Source organism: Spodoptera frugiperda, chromosome 25, assembly GCF_023101765.2.
Source record: "Spodoptera frugiperda isolate SF20-4 chromosome 25, AGI-APGP_CSIRO_Sfru_2.0, whole genome shotgun sequence".
NCBI classification, from domain to species: Eukaryota; Metazoa; Arthropoda; class Insecta; order Lepidoptera; family Noctuidae; genus Spodoptera; species Spodoptera frugiperda.
This window is the reverse complement of record NC_064236.1, coordinates 4,293,315-4,300,357: the sequence shown is the minus strand read 5'-3', so window position 1 is coordinate 4,300,357 and position 7,043 is coordinate 4,293,315.

Here is a 7,043-nt window from a genome sequence, read left to right as displayed (position 1 = left end):
CACAAAGAGTTGCTCCGTGCGGGAATCGAACCCGCTACCCGTTGCGCGGCAGCCAGTTGCCCAGCCACCGCACCAACCGTGCAGTCTAACCCGTAACCGTCTAGTCTACATTATACGAATAGGTTGATCGGATGGACTAAATAAAGTTACTTAAGAAATTAATCAAACCGCCGTACTCAGAGTAATTTCATGATTCCTTAACCTAGTATTTTGCAATTGTTTTCGGAACCGTTACTAAGGAATGGTTTAAGTAATCATTAAATGTCTCTGAGTAGAACAGAAAGACAATTAAGATTGCGTTATTACTAGTGTTATTATTGATCATTGTACTATGGAAACTTATGCGCCTACCACACGTGCATGCCTGACCACAGTTTTAATTGCACATGCTTGTCGCATGAAAAGACTGAACACGGATGTGTCTACCACACGGCACAGTTAAGTACGCGCAAGCCACATTCTTGTCGACATCGTCGGCGTGGAAACAATGGTACCCAATGAAGAACTATTTCTTCTGCTATTATTTTTCAAGTGTTTGCTTGTGAAAAAAAAGAAAATACAAAAGTCAAAGTGTAAACGATCAAAGTGGACAAAAATGGCTGTTGAATAAAAAATGGCTGTTGAATAGAAAAATTCATTCACATATACATCTACTCAAGGATTTAAGAGATGAGCCAAGCGATTGGCGGAATTAAGTATTTACAAATCCGCAATAGTAAATCCGCCATTTTTAACGACCGTGCGCGTACAATTACTCCACTCGACTAAACTGAGAGCGGCTTGAACACTGAACTACCAACCACACGCGCAGACAAGTTTGTACAAGTATAGCTTGCGCATGCCAGAATTTCAAGCAAGTTTAAAAACCATCAAGCCAAGCATTGGAGTTTGCGCATGCTACCGTTTTACCAACTACACGCACAGTGTTCAGTGTACAAGCTGGCATGCGCAAGTAAAACTGCGGTCAAGCATGCACGTGTGGTAGACGCATTACAAGAGTCATTTGGTAAAGAAAGAAATTACAAATTGATTCAGTATAAAGAGTATGTTGTACTAAATTGTATGGTTTATATAACGTAGCCAATATTTTGCAGTTAATGGTCAAATACTCAAACGTCACTCAATTTTAAAACTCTCTCAAATATAGTTCTGACCCTACAAATTCTTTGTAAATGATAGAGATAGCACGAGATTTAAGTACAACTTAAATTTGAGTAGCGTTTCAGTATTCGGGCGTAAGTCACATATTAATAGTATGTGCTTTAAAAATACAATAAACACAACATAATATAATATCACGGCGTCTTCCTGAAGGGTGGGCAGATGTACATAATAGATGTAAGAGCCGCCATATATGGACTGCTTAGAGCATTCAGGATCTATTGCTTTAATGCTTTAAGCTGCGACTGCATAATGGACTACAGACTTCTAGGTACGTACATATAATGGCAATAGTATACTTCACTTCTACATACACGGACTCTTTGAGTAGTTATCAATGGCAACTTCAACCTGTTGACTCTTACCAGTTATAAGACCCACGTAAGAAGAAAAAAACTAATTTTAGTATTTTTTATAACTAGTAACCAACAAAAAAAAAGCAATAATAAAGTCTTATTATAAAACTGCTAAATAAAAGCACTAATTATTATTATTATATATTATAAAATGTCCAATATAATTATGTGTATAAATTTAAAAATAATTTAATAATGATCACGATATTATACAACTTACTGAGATTCAATAAATACTATAGATTGTTGAGATGAATAATAAAATCACATTTATTAAGAATAGGAAATAGCACAACAGAATGAGTAAAAAATATATGTAACTTTCACCATACCATACCCTTGCTTCTGTTTTCTTTATTCACAAGAAGTGCAGGTTTTTTTTCTAAAGGAATAGTTTTCAGAATATTATAATAGTGCGCGCGGAACTAGTTGCTACCTCTAGCTAGGTGGAGTGACGATATCTGCAAGGTGGCTGGTAGTGGTTGGATGCGTAGAGCTGAAGATCGAGCTCAGTGGCGTGCCATTGGAGAGACCTATGTCCAGCAGTGGACGAGAACAGGCTGATGAAGATGAGGATGATGGAACTAGTTAGCCACTCCTTAGGTGGCGAACAGGAGCAAGCGTTTTGCCTACTGCTTGCAACGCATATGAGATTAGCCAATGATCATTGATGTCCAATTTCGAGATAACATGGATAGTAATTGTTCAATTATTGAAACAAAAGGCAAATGAACCTAATCGCGCGGCATTGTTGTTAACGTCGCGTTGAAACTCGGCATTGGCAAGTATGCAATACAATTTAATCTTTAGTGTCTAACGCTAAGCGTTGAAAATGCAACGTTGCTCAGTAAAATGGGATGTTTTCTCATTTTAAAAGCATAGCAGTTGGACGTATGAATATAATACATATGTACATCTCTACTAGCTTTTTTTTTACATTTAGCTGGTGCGTCTGATCAAAGAGAACGCGCGTTTTTTACGCGCGTTAAAAATCTCTCGAGCCATTAGGAGTCTTAAACAATTTCTTAATAACGATTTTATTCCAAAATCCTGTTTGGGTTAAATAAACATTAAATGATTCTGCGTACGGTATGGCGATTGGACGTATTTTTAATAGAAGCATATCACAACGAGTAAAGATTGTACTTAGAAAACGAATATACATGATTAATAATAATAATAATTACAAAAAAAGTTATACCTAACCTAAATCACACAGTAAAATCTCATTTTGGGTTAGTTCCATTAACATAAAAACATAATAAAGTAGTATCCAAATAGGGAATGATCCAATTACTAACCCTGTATTAAAAACAATTTAGTTTTACAATTTAGAATTTAACAAAAATTCATAACCGATTTTCCTTCTTATAAAATAAACGTTAAAACTAACTGCTCTTTTTGGTGTAATACCTTAAAATAAATATAATTAACGTGAAATTCAAGAAAAATATCACTAAACATGATTAATTTTCCATTAAATATGAGAAAAATGTGAAACTGCACTTAGAACTTTAAACAGATGAAAATATATTAACAGCTGATTGTAAGTAAGTTAATTAAATGTACACTTAAAAATAAATACAACGATTTTACGGACTTGTAAAAAGAAATTGATTCTCACTTAATATACAAAATATCTAGTCTTACGGCTCACCTATAGAACTTATTTTTACATGAAACCAAACCTCTTACCAATGCTGACATATTTATATTGTAATTTGAAATGATATATTGCACCAGTCCTAATTATAATGCTTGAACAATAATATTTAAAAAAAAACTTCATAAGTAAGAACAATATTTATAAAGGCTTCATAAGTTCTGTAATTAGTTATTCTTTGCTCGTATTTTAAGCGAAATCTATTGCACAGACAGTATCGACTTTATTACAAAAATAATTAAGTAGAAAATAGAAAAAAAAAATACAGATTTTCTTCCGTTCTTTAAAGTAAATCGTGATATTTGTTCATATTACATTATCCGTAGAGGTATATTATAAGCTGTGCCCTCTGTACGAGTTTGCTTTACGTATAAAGTAACAAGAGCGTGTTCGGCGCTCTGATTGGCCAGCTAGTATAAACCAACCAATCAAAGCGCGTTCGGAGCTCTCGTTGATTGGTTGGTGCTCTGAGTGACTGCGTAAAGCAAACTCGTACTAGGGTACTAGCGAAAGCTATGATAAAGTAACTTAAGTTCATAATTATAGTAACCTAACCTAATGTACCAAGCAAAAAAACTGTTATTTACGAAAAAAGTACTCTCCCTTGACCAGAACATTCATAAAATATCACCGTAATGGAAAATAATATTATAACTATTATACTACAAAAAAAAAGTTATTAATAACAAAAAATCCGGAAGAACTGGGGACCTAAATATTGAACTGTTAAGCTTTACAATGGTATATCAACCTGAATAGCTAAGAGATCTATTGATTTGAAAGCTGTAGCCAGATCAAACACCTACAATGAAATATTGTTATAAAAATGTGCATATTTAGACATTACTTTTATCAAGAAATTGAAATCTACGTGTTATCTGCATACAATACAAACTTATTGGCTATTATTTGGTTAAAGTTTATGATTAAGCCATACTCTATTGAAGGTAGGTAGTAGTAGTAGTAAATGGCATTAAACGAAAACAACGCCATCTAGTGAGGTCGAAGCTAAACTAACTATGAATTAGAAAAAAAATAATGATAATGTTGTAACTATAACAGTAGGAAACTTGTAATGCAACATCTATGTCTGAAAAAGTCTGCAGCCTAAGAAAAAGTATAATTGATTATTGTTTAGAAGAAATATGAAAGATTATTTACTCAGTTAATTATTATGTTATCGGCTTACTCTACTAGTTACTAGGCTTAGCTACACATGTAACCTTTTGACGAGGAACTCGACTAGTTTCAAGCCATGCTAGAGGCTCATACTATTCATGAGCAGCATTCCGGGACCACGACGCGGCGATTGTCGCGCTACTACATCAGCAGTAGTAAACAGTTACGTGAGTAAGCCGATAACACAATAATTGATTTAGTATATCTCACGGAAGTTATAATAAGATTATTTAGATAGCAGATTAGCTTAATACCGAAAACATGATAAAAAACGACTTGAATTAAATTAAATCTGTTCAAACTGCTACTTTTTATTCAAAAATCTTTCGCTCACTTAATATTATTGATTTCTTTTTCTATCTAAGATCACACTGGATTAACTCTTACACTTATATCGAGAGATTAGCTTGGTTGGTATCTAATTCTCTCTAATCATTACGATTTAGCTAATTCGTTAGTCATTATAAAACTGAATTACTATTCAAGTAACCACTTACATTATTATAACAAATGTATTTTTTTTACATTCTATTTGCCAAACTTTCGAATATTGATGTCAACGCTACATAGAAACCCGATGTGAGGAACTTAAAAGTTAACTGTCAAACGGCCCAGTAACGCCACCTAGTTATTGTAATGCACACTTCTGTATGAGACCAATCATTCATCAGTACGCTTAGTACGAGAGCGCGTTCGGCGCTCTGATTGGTTAGTTTATTCGAGCTGACCAATCCGAGCGCCAGACGTGCTCTCACTAACTCGTACTAAGGGTACAGTCTGCAGGGTTTCAATTACACAAACCCTACATACCAGAAAGAGACGTCACGACAGCGTTGGACCCTAAAGTAATTCAAAAACATTACATAATAATAAAAAATTGCATAACACAGTCCCTAATGCCTGAATCGGCTAGCTTAAACATCATCAACAGAACGAGTATTAAAAAAAACTACACATTGATGAGAAAATGTGATTACTTTATGGAAAAAAATATATATGTATGGTAACGACCGACCGATTAAAACATTACCTTCCTTCATATCTACCTAAGGGTTAATATATCCACCAGTAGCGGTGACAGTCTACCTATATAAAGTTTAGGCTAAATTACTTAAACAACTAGACAGTTCTAAATGAGATTTCAGATCTATATTGGTTATCTATTGATCTTGAAACAGTTAAATTATGAGATTATACTATTGTGAAATACGATAAGCTGCCTTAAATGAAGACCAGAACTTGTTAGTGTATGCGAAAATTCTAATGCGTGTGCAATAAATACATGTTACAGTGTCTTTGCATCAATATCCACTTCAAGTCCGAAGAATGTCCACTGGCTGAATCAAGAATAAGACGACATTAAAGGTAAGCGTCCACAGGCCCGCATCGTACGCATCGCACGCATCGTACGCATTCCGTATGACGTCATCAGCACGTATCGCATGTAGACATTGCCGATGATGATGATAGTATTGTATTAGTTTTCATACAAGACAAACTAAAATCCGTTGCGTGCAATGCGTACGATGCGGGCCTATGGACGCATACCTTAACAAGGGTCTCCACGCTTTACGGCTCACTAGCGCCATCTCTTGAGCGTATAACCTAAAACCCTCACTCAAACTTGACAGAATTAGAAAGTTTTGTCTTCCTAATTTTTTTAAAATCAATAATCAAAACGTTCACATTTAATGATTGTTTATAAATGAGACGGTAATTCGTTACATCAAACGCTTGTGGTACATTACACATGGCGTTGATCCGAGTTCTAACCTAACATCAATTATTTACCGACCTACCAACAGTTTAAGGAGTAACTCCGCGTTTCTCACTAGACCCGTCGCACGATACAAGACTCAAGTAAATTCACTCCATTTTTGTTATTGCAAAATAACACATCATTACGGTTCCGTACCGAAAAGGGCAAAAGTCTATACACACTGGATCTTTTACTAAGACTCCGCAGAACGTCTATATTGCATTCATTTAAAATGGCTGATGAGATATATTATCTTGATAAATAACCCAATTTTTAACAATCTATGAAAATGCAACAAGAGTAGGTACATTGTTGACAATTAAAAACTATCTACAGGATACTTTTTATCTTTGTTTTTTTGTTCTATGTCATTTGTCAACAAATTGTCATTCAGTTTTACTAATTTTGTAATCAAAGCGAATAAGTATAGGAGAAATTGTAATACACATATGTAAAGTAAGATATTTCCGTGTATAATTCCGCAATAAGCCTAGATTCAGCTCCGCTCCAACCCTAACATTTGGTCCTTCGACCTTCTGAGAATTGAGGAGGTGCAGGAAATACTAAAAATGTTGACACGGGCCAAAGCTCGCAGCAAAATATCACCTTCAGCTTCTACCAAAGATGGGTCGAGAAACCTCCCAACGCATTCGAATAAATCTTCAAAAACGACCAGCCCCAAAATGTCGATCATATGAAAAGAGCCGCTGAAGAGAAAACGCGATTGATGATCGCCACCGAGGAAGCAAAAGCAAATATTAAACTGGAGGAGATGAAAATGCCAGCCGAAATTAGGCTCGTGGAGGAAAAACTGAGTGCAAGCCTAGCATAACTAGATGACCAAGAGCAACGACGTTCCCGAACGGGTTGCGTCAAAAGATGTCCCTTGCCCGACCCTCGCTACCCAACATCTGCCTTATCCGAG